Consider the following 14,506-nt stretch of genomic DNA (forward strand, 5'->3'; position numbering starts at 1 on the left):
GTTTCAATAGGGCCTCCTCCGCTGTCGGCGCTCGGGCCCTAATTAAATAAAATTTTATTCATAGTGTCAAATATCGTAACATAATTTATCTCAGGATACTTTACAGATAGAGTAGGTCTAGACCACACTCTATAATTCACAGAGACCCAACAATTCCCCCCAAGAGCAAGCATTTGGTGTGACAGCGGCGAGGAAAAACTTCCTTTTAACAGGCAACGAATCATAATAATTATAGCAGTGGGTATAATGGAATGACATGATGAAGAGTGGCAATAATAGTAACAGTAAACATTAAAGCTGCAAGCAGCGTTGGACGGGCCGCCGCTCCTCTGCGCTCATCGGGGTTACTGGCGGACGCCGCTCCTTGTGACCGTGCATTTACATGGCACTCAGACACTACAAATTGTCACCAATGAAAAGGGAACTCCCTGCTGAGTTCAATGATACCTCACACAAGACTCTACGTCATACAGTTCATTAGCTGTGAAAGGGGGCATGGCCGAGCGGCGAGGCAGCACCGGCCGCTGTCACATAGCCTGCTGAGCTCCTGCTGAACTGCGACACACAGTCAGACAAAATTTGCAATTAGCCATCAATTTTCAAGGAAGGAAGACTAGGTTTTTGGGATCCTGACGTCAGCTTCCAACTTTGTTGAGATTCGCCGGTTTTCAGCGGCAGTTTCAAAATGTGAAATTTGCAGAGGATAGGGGTATCAATGGGATTTTGAGCTTCTATGTATGTCTTATTTACCCACCGAACTGTCGTTATTCAACTATGACAAGGTAAAATCGGTTTTGCATTCTATCACCCCTTCAATGGGAATGTGAAGAGAATATTTTGAGAAAATGGGACCATTCCATGAAAAAAAATTTTTGTGATGAGGAAAAAACGTTCACTAAATAATTGCTAAATATAGTTTTTGAATTAAAAATGTATTGCATTTCTCCTTTCTAAATGTGCATATAATGTAAAATAAACTTCTTATTGGTTTTACCTGATTCTTTAACTGTTTTGAGTGTATTTACACCATACGGGTCATTTTGACCCGTAACATCATCAATGTAATTTTTTTTCAACATAATACGAGGGTTAAGTACTGAGCTTCAGTACTTCCTCCACCACTGCTCCTGTGAAGCGTCCTCGAGTGTGATTAAACATAACACAGTTGTCGACTAATTCACATGAATAAGGAAGTATTTACATATTTACCCCTCCATGACAGCTGAGCAAAACATACAATTCACCACTAAATTTAACAATACCTTTGTGTGCATGACAGCTCAAATCAAAAAGAGTACCATTATAATGCATGTCAAAATCTTTAATCTGAATCAATAGGATCCGTACTGTTAGTATAGTAGTATTTAGTTTTTTATTTTGAAATGTTTTATCTCCAGCTTTGTATATCTTACTTTTGCAATATTTTGTTTGCCATCCGATGTATTGTGTATTTATTATATTTACAATCAGTAAACAAAAAAGGAGTAGGAGCAGATCAGAACGGAGATATAGGTTCAACCTCAGCTTTGCAATTTTGCATAAACCAATAAAGATTTTTTTCCTACAGATATTTAACGTTTAAATATGCAAATCAATTGTGTGGTTTGAATAGTAGCGCAATACAGTATCCAAGCTTAGCTAGTCAACTAATCCAGTTTTTGAGGATAAACAGTGTATGTACCTCAGAATGTGATTAGATTCAATCGATGTCTGTATATAAAATGAACACAAATCAACACCCGGTGTGCTCAGTCACAGCGGCAGAAAACAGATGAAATAAAATCTTGAGCACAACCAGCCTTTGTTGTCAGGCAATCCATTCGGCTCTATGATGACACAACTTCTACACTACATGGTGGCAATGTTAGTGGGTTGATAGTGCAGCAGATACATTGAGTGGCCACTGCTTCAAAAGTCCTTCAGCGACCACTGGAAGCTCAGAGCTGGCCTCTCATGGGACGCTTTCTGCTGTTGTGGCTGATGTGTGAAGTTCTCCAGCTTCAAGAGTAATCACACTGTACAGTATGCCTGCAGTCACTGCAACATAGCAGTAGCACATTGATGGCCCCTACTAGTAATGGTCTCAGAAATTCTTTTCATAACAAAGAAGGTTCAATTAAATTCCCTAACATAAAGTAATCAAATAATTGTGTAAATTACAGCTTTAATAAGATGAGAGAATATCTCCCGGTCTGCAACTCTGTCTGCTCTTATCAGTGTAAAACTTTGATTTAGTTTTGTTTGTAAAGACAAGAGTCCTCCAACATTGCTTTTAATAGACAAATATTCTACAAACAAATGCATGTGCTGCATAAACATGAGGCTTCAGAGTTGGCTCCGGGGACAGTCTTGCACACTGGTCATGTATGCTCTTGACAACCTCAGCGCTGGTTACTCCGGTTCCATTACCACCCGGGCGGCTCTATTCTCACTCCCTCTGACAGGCAGGAATGAAAGCTCCGGCACTCAGTGCTGCAGGGCCAGGCAGGGTAGGGGAGTGCTGCTCTGTGGTGGGGGGAGAGTGACAGCAGGCCGCTTGGAGCACTGCAGGGGATATGGAGTCGAGAATAAGGTGTGTGTGTGTGTGTGTGTGTGTGTGTGTGTGTGTGTGTGTGTGTGTATATATATGTGTGTGTGTGCGTGTGTGTGAGAAAGACAGCAAGGTGGTAGAAAGGAGCAAGAGCGTGCTTGTGGGCAGTAACATCAAAGTACCCACCAAAATTCACATGTATATGCGGGTTTTTTAAACATGGGTAAACCAGCTATATATATATATATATATATATATATATATATATATATATATATATATATATATATTAGCTATTACATTCCTTTCCCATTGCCATTTTGTCAATTTTTTTCAACATCACGCACGCGCCTTAAAACAGGTGTTAACTTTTTCTGCTACAGTTTTCCAATACAGTGGAAAAGACTGCAAACTTTGCTGTACATTCACTTGATATCTCTGCTAATAGACTTAAAATCTCCTCTGCTCAGACTACTCGCTCTGCATTCACTGTCAATCTCTCACTAGCTCCACCACACACTCCCCAGACACTGCCACACACACTACTTACTGGCTCTGCTATTCTCCAAAAGAGATATGCTACTCTTACAACATAGGGTTAGTAAACAGTAGAAAGCGGCATTGAGGCCAGTGAAAATGTACTTCTATTTTTATATGTTACTTATTCAGTTTCTCTTTCAAACTTGGTGCCGACTAATGTGATGTTCAACTGATGTTCCAGCGCTGCTTCACGCCGCATATAGTATAATAATTTGATAGTTCATTATATTATATTATGACCATTATCTATTCCTAATCTTAACCATACCACAGTAATACGAGTTTTCCTATAGTCGGATTCACCAAACTCTCTTAACTGGACAAATTTATTGTGACTTATAGCTCATCACTCCTACTTAGTTCACTGACCTATAAACGCCAGCAGAGACTGAACTTCAAACTGTATGAGTTGTGGATTGAGTAGGAAAGTTTTTTGACAGCAACCTTTAAGTAAGATTTAACTTTGAAGTAAGTTTGTCTTCTGAGAAAGAGTGAAAAGATTATCCATCCATCTTCGTCCTCTTATCCAGGGCAGCAGCTCTAGCAGGGGACCCCAGTCTTTGTTTTTCCAAGCCACATTAACCAGCTCCGACTGGGGGATCCCGAGGCGTTCCCAGGCAAGGGTGGAGATATAATCCCAGGGGGCATCCTTACCAGATGCCCAAACCACCTCAACTGGCTCCTTTCGACGCAAAGGAGCAGTGGCTCTACTCCGAGCTCCTCATGGATGACTGAGCTTCTCACCCTATCTCTAAGGGAGACGCCAGCCACCCTCCTGAGGAAACCCATTTTGTCCACTTGTACCCTGGATCTCGTTCTTTCGGTCATTCCATAGGTGAGGGTAGGAAAAAAAATTGACCGGTAGATCGAGAGCGTTGCCTTCTGGCTCAGCTCTCTTTTCGTCACAACGGTGAGATAAAGTGAATGTAATACCGCCCCCACTGCGCTGATTCTCCGACCAATCTCTCGCTCCCGTCCCCTCACTCGCAAACAAGACCCCAAGGTATTTGAACTCCTTCACTTGGGGTAAGGACTCATTCCCTACCTGGAGAAGGCACTCCATTGGTTTCCTGCTGAGAACCATGGCCTCAGATTTAGAGGTGCTGATCCTCATCCCAGCCGCTTCACACTCGGCTGCGAACCGATCCAGTGAGTGCTGAAGGTCACAGACCGATCATGCCATCAGGACCACATCATCTGCAAAAAGCAGCGATGAGATCCCCAGCCCACTGAACTGCAACCCCTCCCCACCCCGACTACGCCTCGATATCCTGTCCATAAATATTACAAACAGGATTGGTGACAAAGTGCAGCCCTGGCGGAGGCCAACCCTCACCTGAAACGAGTGCGACTTACTGCCAAGAACCCGGACACATCTCTCGCTTTGGTCATACAGAGGTTGGATGGCCCTTAGAAGGGACTCCCTCACGCCATACTCCCGCGGCACCTCCCACAGTATCTCCCGGGGGACCCGGTCATACGCCTTCTCCAGATCCACAAAACACATGTACACCGGATGGGCATACTCCCAGGCTCCCTCCAGGATACTTGCGAGAGTGAAGAGCTGGTCCGTTGTTCCAAGACCAGGACGGAATCCGCATTGTTCCTCTTAAATCTGAGGTTCAACTATTGGCCGAACCCTCCTTTCCAGCACCTTGGAGTAGACTTTACCAGGGAGGCTGAGAAGTGTGATACCCCTGTAATTGGCACACACCCTCTGGCCCCCCTTTTTGAACAGGGGAACCACCACCCTGGTCTGCCACTCCTTAGGCACCGTCCCAAACTTCCACGCATTGTTGAAGAGGCATGCCATCCAAGACAGCCCCTCCACCACCAGAGCTTTCAGTATTTCTGGATGGATCTCATCAATCCCCGGGGCTTTGCCACTGTGGAGTTGTTTGACTACCTCAGTGACTTCCACCAGGGAAATTGACGATTATCCCCCATCATCCTCCAGCTCTGCCTCTAACATAGAGGACGTATTAGTTGGATTTAGGAGTTCCTCAAAGTGCTCCTTCCACTGCACTATTACCTCCTCACTTGAGGTCAACAGTGTCCCATCCTTATTGTACACAGCTTGGATGGTTCCCCGCTTCCCCCTCCTGAGTTGGCGAATGGTTTTCCAGAAGCACTGCCTCCGGAGTCCTCTAGGCTAACATATCCCATATAAAGATTATGTCATCCAAATTTCAAACATTGAGACTGGACACTCACTTGCTCTCTCTCCCTCTAAGCACCCTTGGTATAGTGAATGTTAGATTTCTGAAAGTTTTACATGTGTATAAGTAGCAGTTGAAGTGGCACTTCAACTTGAAAAAAATACTTTATAAAAAATCTTACAGCTACCGGTATATAAAAGAGGCCACTTTTCTCAGGTAAGTAGCCACTACAGAGAAAAGTGGCCTTAAACCAATTACACAGCATGCCATCCAACTAGGATTAACATTAATTATCCTAAATACTAAAGGAGTGAAGACGATTTAAAAATAACACAAAAGAAAAATGCAGAGTACTACAGAGTAGAAAAGTAGTGATGTTGAAGGTGCTGGAAAGTTGATCTTGGTTTGATAATAATATGGAAATAATGAAAAAGCCTCTTGTAAGTATTAAAGTGGTAAAATTGTCAAATTGTAAAATCATAACACATTCCTAAAATAACTATCAATGCACAACAGTTTGGCACTGTATTTGCATGTATTTTCATCTTATCTCTCCTGCTATTTTACATTGTCTACTAGATGTCAAAAATGCCGTAAAACAAATTCAATCTCCAGAAGTTCCCAAAAACTTTTTACTGTTGTTTCAACTCCAGTCTTGGATCTAAAGTGCTTAACCAAAAAAGTATTAACCACTAAAACTGCTGTTCATCTATTACTGGTAGATCACCTCTAACTCCATTCTGACCTCTCCTAACAATAGCAAAGACAGCATGGCTGCACTGAATAATCTAATGGAGGGACACATGGTTTTTGGTGGGTTAATTAAAAACAGACTTTGCTTCACTGGAGGCAAACATGGATAAAGTCAAGAACACTATTGCTGCCACTGCAATCTCTTGGATCAAATGCAAAGAGGACTACAGTACAGTAGCCAGTGCAAGGAATGGACTTGCATTAATGACACAGCCAACCTTGAACCTAGAAACATGGATCTAAAAGTATTAGACCATCATCAGTGGAATCAGTTTAGTTATATGTTGAAGGTTGAAGATTTGATGCAGAGATCTTTTTACAAGTCCTTCGACATATGTTTGTGTTCATAGAGTTCTCACTACTAAACCCAAACCAGAGGTGATACCAACCATTACTGCACCATAGCGATGGTTATCTGTGATGCTCGCAAATGGAACAAAAGCCAACAGTAAGAAGCAGTCTACAGATATACAATGATTAGTGTGCAAGTTGTTGAGTTGCCTGGCAGTTCAAAAGTGGTTAAAAGATAAATGACATACAGTATAATATTTATTTTTAAAAAACACTGATCTAGCTGCTAAGAACTTTGGAAGGACTTTGCACACAAACAGCAATGCCTTTATGAGTAGCTGGTATAACCCGGTGATGCTGTACACATTGGCTCATACAGTGCAGGATTCAGAGGTAGAGGATTTAGCTTGGGAGGCACCAAAAAGCAATCCAGTGAAATCTTAAAATTTGTTCCAAACCGGTCACCAGATGCAGCTGGAGTTATTTATTACCTCTGCCAAGGAGGTTATGTTTTCAAGTTCGGTTTGTTGGCTTTTTGGTTTGTTTGTCAGCAGGATTACAGAAAAACTATTGGCCCGATTTTTATGAAACTAAGTGAAAGGGTGAAGCGTGGGCCAAGGAATAATTCAGTACATTTTGTAGTGGATCCGGATCACAGGGCAGATATGGAAATTATTTCTCACTTTTGTTAACATTGCGAGTTAAGGCATTTGTCCTCAGAACATTCACCCTGCATTAACATTGTGAAATAGGACATGCCTTGGCAGTGGTCTGTGCTTTCTGAGTGCCTTTCTAGTGATTTGTATGTTTGCACCACATCAGGTACATTTGAAAAGTACTGATTCAGATTAAAGCATATAAAAAGACTTGGTTGTTGGACAAAATGTTGACTGGTAAAATAGTTAGAGATAAGATTTAGGAGAATATTTTGAATAGAGAATATACACCTAACATTCTTTTTCAAGCATTGCCAAGGTTTATTTCGAGAGAGGTGCTGAAGAGTTGCCTGCACTACCAGTCACCAGTGTCGCAGTCACGTCCTGTACATGTTTTCAGCTCACATCAACCTCATCTGTTAGAGAAAGGTTATCTGTCCCCCTGTTGAGCAGAGAGAGTGGCATATGATAGACTCTGGGAGGCTTCTGTGAGCATGTGGTCAAGTCAGTCAACCTGTTTCCATCAACACAATAATTAAAAGTGTCAGAGACGTCTCTGGTATCCTTTGCGTTCTCTACTGTCACACAAAGTCGCCCCTGACAACCATATTGTTATGTGCCCAGCAGCAATGTCGGCTGATATTTCACAAGCCATTAAACATTTTCAGCTTAATGCAGTGACAGTGACACAGAAAAGGTCATGATATCAATTCAATTCAATTTTATTTATAGTATCAAATCATAACAAGAGTTATCTCGAGACACTTTACAGATAGAGTAGGTCTAGACCACACTCTATAAAGCCCCAACAATTCCAATAGTTCCCCCAAGAGCAAGCATTAGCAGTGGCTATTGCGACAGTGGCGAGGAAAAACTCCCTTTTAGGAAGAAACCTCGGCAGACCCAGACTCTTGGTCATATCACACCTGCAAGACATGTAACCAGTGACTTCCTCAACATGTTGGTCAAGAAGAAGACATTATCTCACATGTAAAGTTAATTCAAAGCAACTCCAATCCTTCAGGGTAATAGCTTTCAATGACCACACTGTTGTTTGAATGTGAACTTCCCTCACTACCTAAAATCAAAATACATTTGCTGTTTTTCTGAATCTGCAACTACACTGACAGCTTAAATTTATTCCTACAAGATGAATGTCGTTTAACTTCAGAAAGCTTAAATATCCCTTGGATACTCCTACACTGATGTATGATGTTCTAGGAGTTGTTTGTGATGAAGTGCTGTAATTTACCTTTTGTTGTGCCTACTTTCACTCAACCTGCCTTCTACGTCAATCAGGGATTTCCTTCTCGGAGCTGGAATGTCAACAAGCACCCAGAGAGTGGGTGTGTGTCAAGTTGTTGCTGTGAGTTGTTTGTGACCGGATTGTATGTAATCAATCTCTGAAAACTGGAGTTTTTCCAGATAAAATGAAAATGGCAAAGATGATACCAATATACAAGGCTGGTGAAAAACATACACTTTCAAACTACAGACCTGTTTCACTGCTCTCCCAGTTCTCAAAAATACTAGAAAAAATATTCTCTACAAGGCTCGACAACTTCATTACTAAACACAATACTGTGTGATCAGCAATATGGTTTCAGGGCTAATAGGACAACTTCACATGCACTTATTCAATTTGTAGAAGAAATAACAACAGCAATAGAACAAAAAAATATGCAGTGGGGATATTCTTGGATCTTAAAAAGGCATTTGATACAGTAGATCACAATTTATTGATCATGAAATTACACAAATATGGAATTAGGGTGAATGCACTTTCTTGGTTAAATAGCTACTTACATAATCAACATCAATATGTTGAATTGCAAAACCTTAAAGGGGTGATAGAATGATTATATAGGGTATTTCACACTGTTCCTTAAGGTCTCCTAATAGGGTATGTAACATTGGTTGGGCTGAAAATGGCCCGAGTACTATTCTATGGGCTCTTAACTACCCTGTGAATATGGCCCTATTTGGAACAAAAGCTTTTCTTCCAAATATGGTATGCTCATGAATATTTAGATGAGCTGCGCGCTGATTGGTTGAGCGAACCACATACACATACATTGGAGACGAGACAGCAGGTCTCATATTTCAGACACTGCAATGTTATACATTATTTGTTTGCTATTTCGTTCTTAAATTCACTTCTGAGACTTTTTTATGCGAGAAATCGTTTCACAAAATTGAAATTGCAAATTTGGTAAGACGTGTCGGACTTCAGGAGCTCCACACAGTCTGACGAGAAAGTGGCAGCCTGCTGGGCTCCATACCCAGGACAAAGACACCGTTTCTGTGTTACTAGACTACCGGGGCTCGGGGCTCCGCGTAGCAGGCCGGCTGCCAGCTGCCGACACAACTATCGTATATTTACAGTTTGAATTTCATCACGGCTTGTATATCACAGCTACCCTAAGGTCTTACAAAGCTAACACTTTTGTTCGATTTCAATTTAAGGCATTTTTTGTGAATTTGAGGGGTCTCGTTAGGAGGAGCTGCTAGCTAGGCTATGTGTCCCATTCAATCATATGGGAAAAGATTTCGTCACGGCATGTATATCGCAGCTACCCTTAAGGTCTTACAAAGCTTAGCTAACACTTTTGTCCGATTTCAATTTAATGCATTTTTGTGAATTTCAGAGGTCTCGTTAGGAGGAGGCAAGCTAGTTCTCACTGATAGAGCTCCATCCAGCTCACTCACGGACAAGAGGCATTTATTTCCCCGATCGTTTGTTTAAATAACTCAACACACATATCCATTATAAGATTAACTGGAACCTGTGGTAAGAGATTGCGGGTGTAACAAGCTCGCTGACCGCGCTCTCACTCACACACACCGGCTGCAGGCATGACAAAGATAGAGACCAGAGCCAAATAAGGTACAGCCACATAGCTGATGTCAACTATGAGCTTCGTTGAGATTTGCCCGTTTTCATAAGCAGTTTCAAATTGTGAGATTTGCAGAGGAAAGAGGTGTCAATGGGATTTTGAGGTTCTATGTATGTCTTATTTACCCACCAAACTGTTGTTATTCAACTATGACAAGGTAAAATCGGTTTTGTATTCCATCACCCCTTTAAATCAAAGTTAAAGAACATCACCTGTGGGGTCCCCCAGGGGTCAGTGTTGGAACCATTGTTGTTTAACTTGTATATAAATAATGTATGTGAGGTGTCAAAAAAACTGAAAACCATTTTATTTGCTGATGACACTAATCTAAAAAAGATGAAGAGCTGGTTTGATGCAAATAAACTAACACTGAACTTAAGTAAAACAAAATGTATCATTTTTGGCAATCATGCAACAAATTTACACAAAAAACTTATGATATATGACATTGAAATAGAAAAAGTAAAAGAACTTAAATTTCTGGGAGTAATAATCGATTCAAAATTATGTTGGAAGCCACATATACATTATATTAAGGCCAAAATATCCAAATCAATTGCAATACTGTATAAAACCAAATACCTCAAATAAATCAACGCTCATTGTACACGTTGTATTGTTCCTTCAAACTGCCATACATTACTTACTGTTTGGAATTGTGGGGAAACACAAAACGAACACTGAACTTATATTCATTCTTCAAAAGAGAGCCTTAAGAATTGTAAATAAAACCACTTATAGAGCACCAACTAATCCCCTTTTCATCAAACTAAAAGCACTAAACTTCAGAGATATTGTTGACTTTAAAACTGCACAAATCATGTACAAAGTAAATAATCAACAGCTATCAAACAGTATCCAAGGGTTGTTTCAAATGAGAGAAAGCAAACATTTAGAGGAACTTTTGTATTTCAAAGGAAACTTATAAGAACAAATGCTAAATATCACTGCATCACAACCACAGGAGTTAATTTATGGAACAGTTGCAGTGAAGAGATGAAATCATGTACAACAATGAGCAATTTTAAGAGACTATTTAAAATGAATATATTGAATGGATACGAAAAGGATTCTAGGTGTTAGTATTGTATACTGACTGTATGGTTCCTGGGCTTATAAACTAAGTCTAGTTTGGATGGGTTATTATTCGGTTTGATATAGATAGATGGAAAGAGAGCCCCCAGGGTATGCAAAACTTGCGCTTGCAAAATCTTTGTACTTGCATCTTTTGTTACTGTATAAGAACTACACTAATGTCAACAACCAGTCAAGAAACCAAGATGTTCACAAGTAAAAAGTGACAGACATATTCTCTTCTTCCAGTTCTCCTCTGTTGAATAAAAGTTACTGTAATGTTAGCTTCTAGACACATCAAAGCTACATGGGGGGAACTTACTTATTTCTTCTGTAGGTTATGACTTAAATGCTATCTCTCTGCTCATGTAAATGTGTGATAAAATATAAATACATACCATTCATCTCTCTATTAGATAAGTTGCAGGTCAAAATAAGACTATTTAATTACACAATTTACTGATACTGCACTTTTTGATTGGTTCAATCAGTGTCATGACAACATCCAAAATGTCACGTCATGCACAAATCAGTAAAACACAAACAGACATCAGTGTATCATGACAAATAGCAGTACAATTGAAAAAATAAAATAACATAGGCATTGTTGCATAATTTACCATGTAAGCTGTTGATAAGGATCCTATTTAAAGTGGCTAAAGTAAAGTCAATAGGATACATTCTTTTGGGATCATGAACGTCAAAGATTTTATGGCACCCAATTTAATAGTTGTTGAGATATTTACAAGTCGGGACCAAAGTGATGAACTAACCAACTAACAGATGGACTGAAATTGCCAACTGTAGAGCCAGGCTAAGGCACTTGGCAATAGAAACACCAAAATGAGCCCAGTGCTGTTGTCAGTATCTGTTTTCTGTCAGCAGGTTTTCCTTTAGAATTCTTGTTAAAACTGTTAGTAACACTAAGAGACTCAAACTGACTAAACACAGCTACAGTATGATGGTGATATTCACAGCAACAAAATGTTAACAGTCTCTGTGAGCATTTCCATCTGTTATCTGTTAAAACACATGGGCTCATTACAGGATTGAATTCTGTGTTTGTGTTCAAAGGGGGAAGATTAATATATTATAATATATATTTTAATTAGAGAGCTGACTGAGCACACCATATGTTCCTGGTTTGCTAACATTACGATGGTGGATGTGGCTGATATGCACCTCTGACGCATGCTTGCAATGCAAATAAGTGTAATGGAGTTTCTGACCTGACTGCCTGTTCATACTGCATAACACTTTTCCACATGCTTTTATTTTGTGAGAAAAGACTTGTTGATCGTAGTCAAACACATCATGACGTTGTGATGTATTTGATGATCTGATGGAATCAATTGTGATACTTAATGTAATAATGTATATTCACATTCATTAATTTGCTGTCCCCTTCCTGTCTTTCATCGTTGTATTTGTGCTTTTGAAATTAATCATTTAAACCGAGAGGATTTACTGGATATTCAAGCAAACAATAATTCAAGCCTGAGACGTCTTAGAAAACCTCATGTGTAGTGACAAGAATTGATAGCATTTAATAGAAGAGTCTGTATCCAATACAGCTGGAATTAGACAAATTATGATGTAACATCCTCTCTGTAGAAATGTTTGCTGTCCTGTTTGCATTGTGTGGTCATCTCATTAAAATCCATGATGTCACAGAAAAAATGGAAGCTAAAGTCTGCACCTTCTTACATGTTCAAACTACAGCAAGGACGTGTGTGTTTGGGACAGCCTGTCCTCACCCAAAAAAACTACCATATAGGCTGATTCTGCAAGCAGCTTATAACTCATATTTACTTTTGTTGTTCGGCAGCGAACTCTCTTGGCTGTAGTATTTATCACAAGAGCAAACAAGGTAGTAAGGTGACAAAGTATAAGAATGCTATATTCAGGTTGCAAGAGGCAGGTTGGGGTGGTAGATGACTTCTGTGACATCACGTCACGTCCTCATTTAAGTAGCTTCACGTGACTCATTTTAAGCTAATCGCTGATGCTTTGCTAATCCTAAGTATTTTTGTTGCCTAAATTTAACTAGTTCCGTTTCACAAAGTTAACTATGTGTTTAAAAGTGCGACCAATACCTTGAATAGAACTCTCACATAATTAAAACTGCCGTCGCGGTTCAAAATGGTGTGTTTATTTGTGCTTTCACTGCCCCCCTCTCTCTCTCTCTCTCTCTCTCTCTCTCTCTCTCTGACTCATTGAGCCATGGATGTGGGTCCAACATTTAATGTTGTGTGTTTACAAACAGTAAGCAATACCTCCTACATATTATACCTTTAGGACTTTATTTTTCAGTTTAAAAAAATAACATATATAGACCTATATATGATACGTAAAAATATATAAAATTGTTAAATACAAAGCCTGTCAGGGTGGAAGAGTTTTGTCTTGTCTCTTGTACTATCAGTCTTCAGACTTCAAATGTCATTACTACCCTCCTGACATTTAAAGAACAAATACTGTTGGAGCATTTTTTTGTGTGATCTTACTTACACAACCTGTGTGAGACAGTGACGAGAACATACTCATTAAAAAAGAAGATGCTTCACACCATGGTAGTTGTTGGCAGCTGTTTTTTCTTAAAACATCAATGCTTTTCAAGGACAGACAATTACTTAGCGTCATCTGGAATCTTTATTTGTTTTAATGTGTCTGCTTTCTTTCTGCAGCGTCCCTGCCCTTGTATCGACTTGTAATTGTAAATACTTCTCTCCATTTTCTGCTGTTTGTTTATCACTTTTTTTTAGGCCAGTTACGCTCGGCATTCCTCACACGAATGCCGTTATCAACATTTTTCATGATGACTTCTCTCAGAGAAAGGAAAGATAAGGCTATAATATTTCTCCTGTTCGTTAATCAGGCCGAGACAGCCTCTCCCCCCCTCTCCTCACCCACAGAGGAGAGAGAGAGGGGGGAGGCAGAGTCAATAGCATATGTAGGTTCCTTTACTGTGGTGTTGCTAATTAGTCGATCCTGATGGTTGTCATTAATCTGCTACTGGCATCATTTACAGCCAGCATTCTGCATCACTCTATAGCTGGGCAGTGACTGTGGGCTGCACCACACACACCCCACACTCTAAATGCAAATTTCCCAAAGGAAAAATATGCTGGAAGCCACTGTATAACGGATCACATTTGTGTACAGGGCTTGGCTTTGCTGTTTGGCTGCGAGGGTCATCGTATTTTCCTTTTTATCGTTTTGCTGTACAGTGCAGTCAGAAAGTATTAGGGTGGTGACACATTTTTCATTGTTTTGGCAATTTACTCCAGCACTTTGGATTTCAAATTAAAAAACTACCATGGGGTTAAAGTGCTGACTCTCCACTTTAATTTGAGTGTGTTTACATCCACATAAGTTGAACAGTGTGGGAATCGTGGTGTTTTTCATACACAGCAATCTAATTTTAGGGGAGAGAAAGTAGTTGAACAAGTAAACATAAACTTGAAGGCATCATATTTATTGTAATATTTGGTGACAAAATCCATTTACAGTCAGTGACTTTCTGACTTATGACCCATAGACATCAGGAGACACTAGTGATGTATCCAAATTCCATACTGCATACAAACTGTATATGATATGTAT

The sequence above is a fragment of the Sander lucioperca genome, chromosome 4 (genome assembly GCF_008315115.2).
Source record: "Sander lucioperca isolate FBNREF2018 chromosome 4, SLUC_FBN_1.2, whole genome shotgun sequence".
In the NCBI taxonomy this organism is placed as follows: Eukaryota; Metazoa; Chordata; class Actinopteri; order Perciformes; family Percidae; genus Sander; species Sander lucioperca.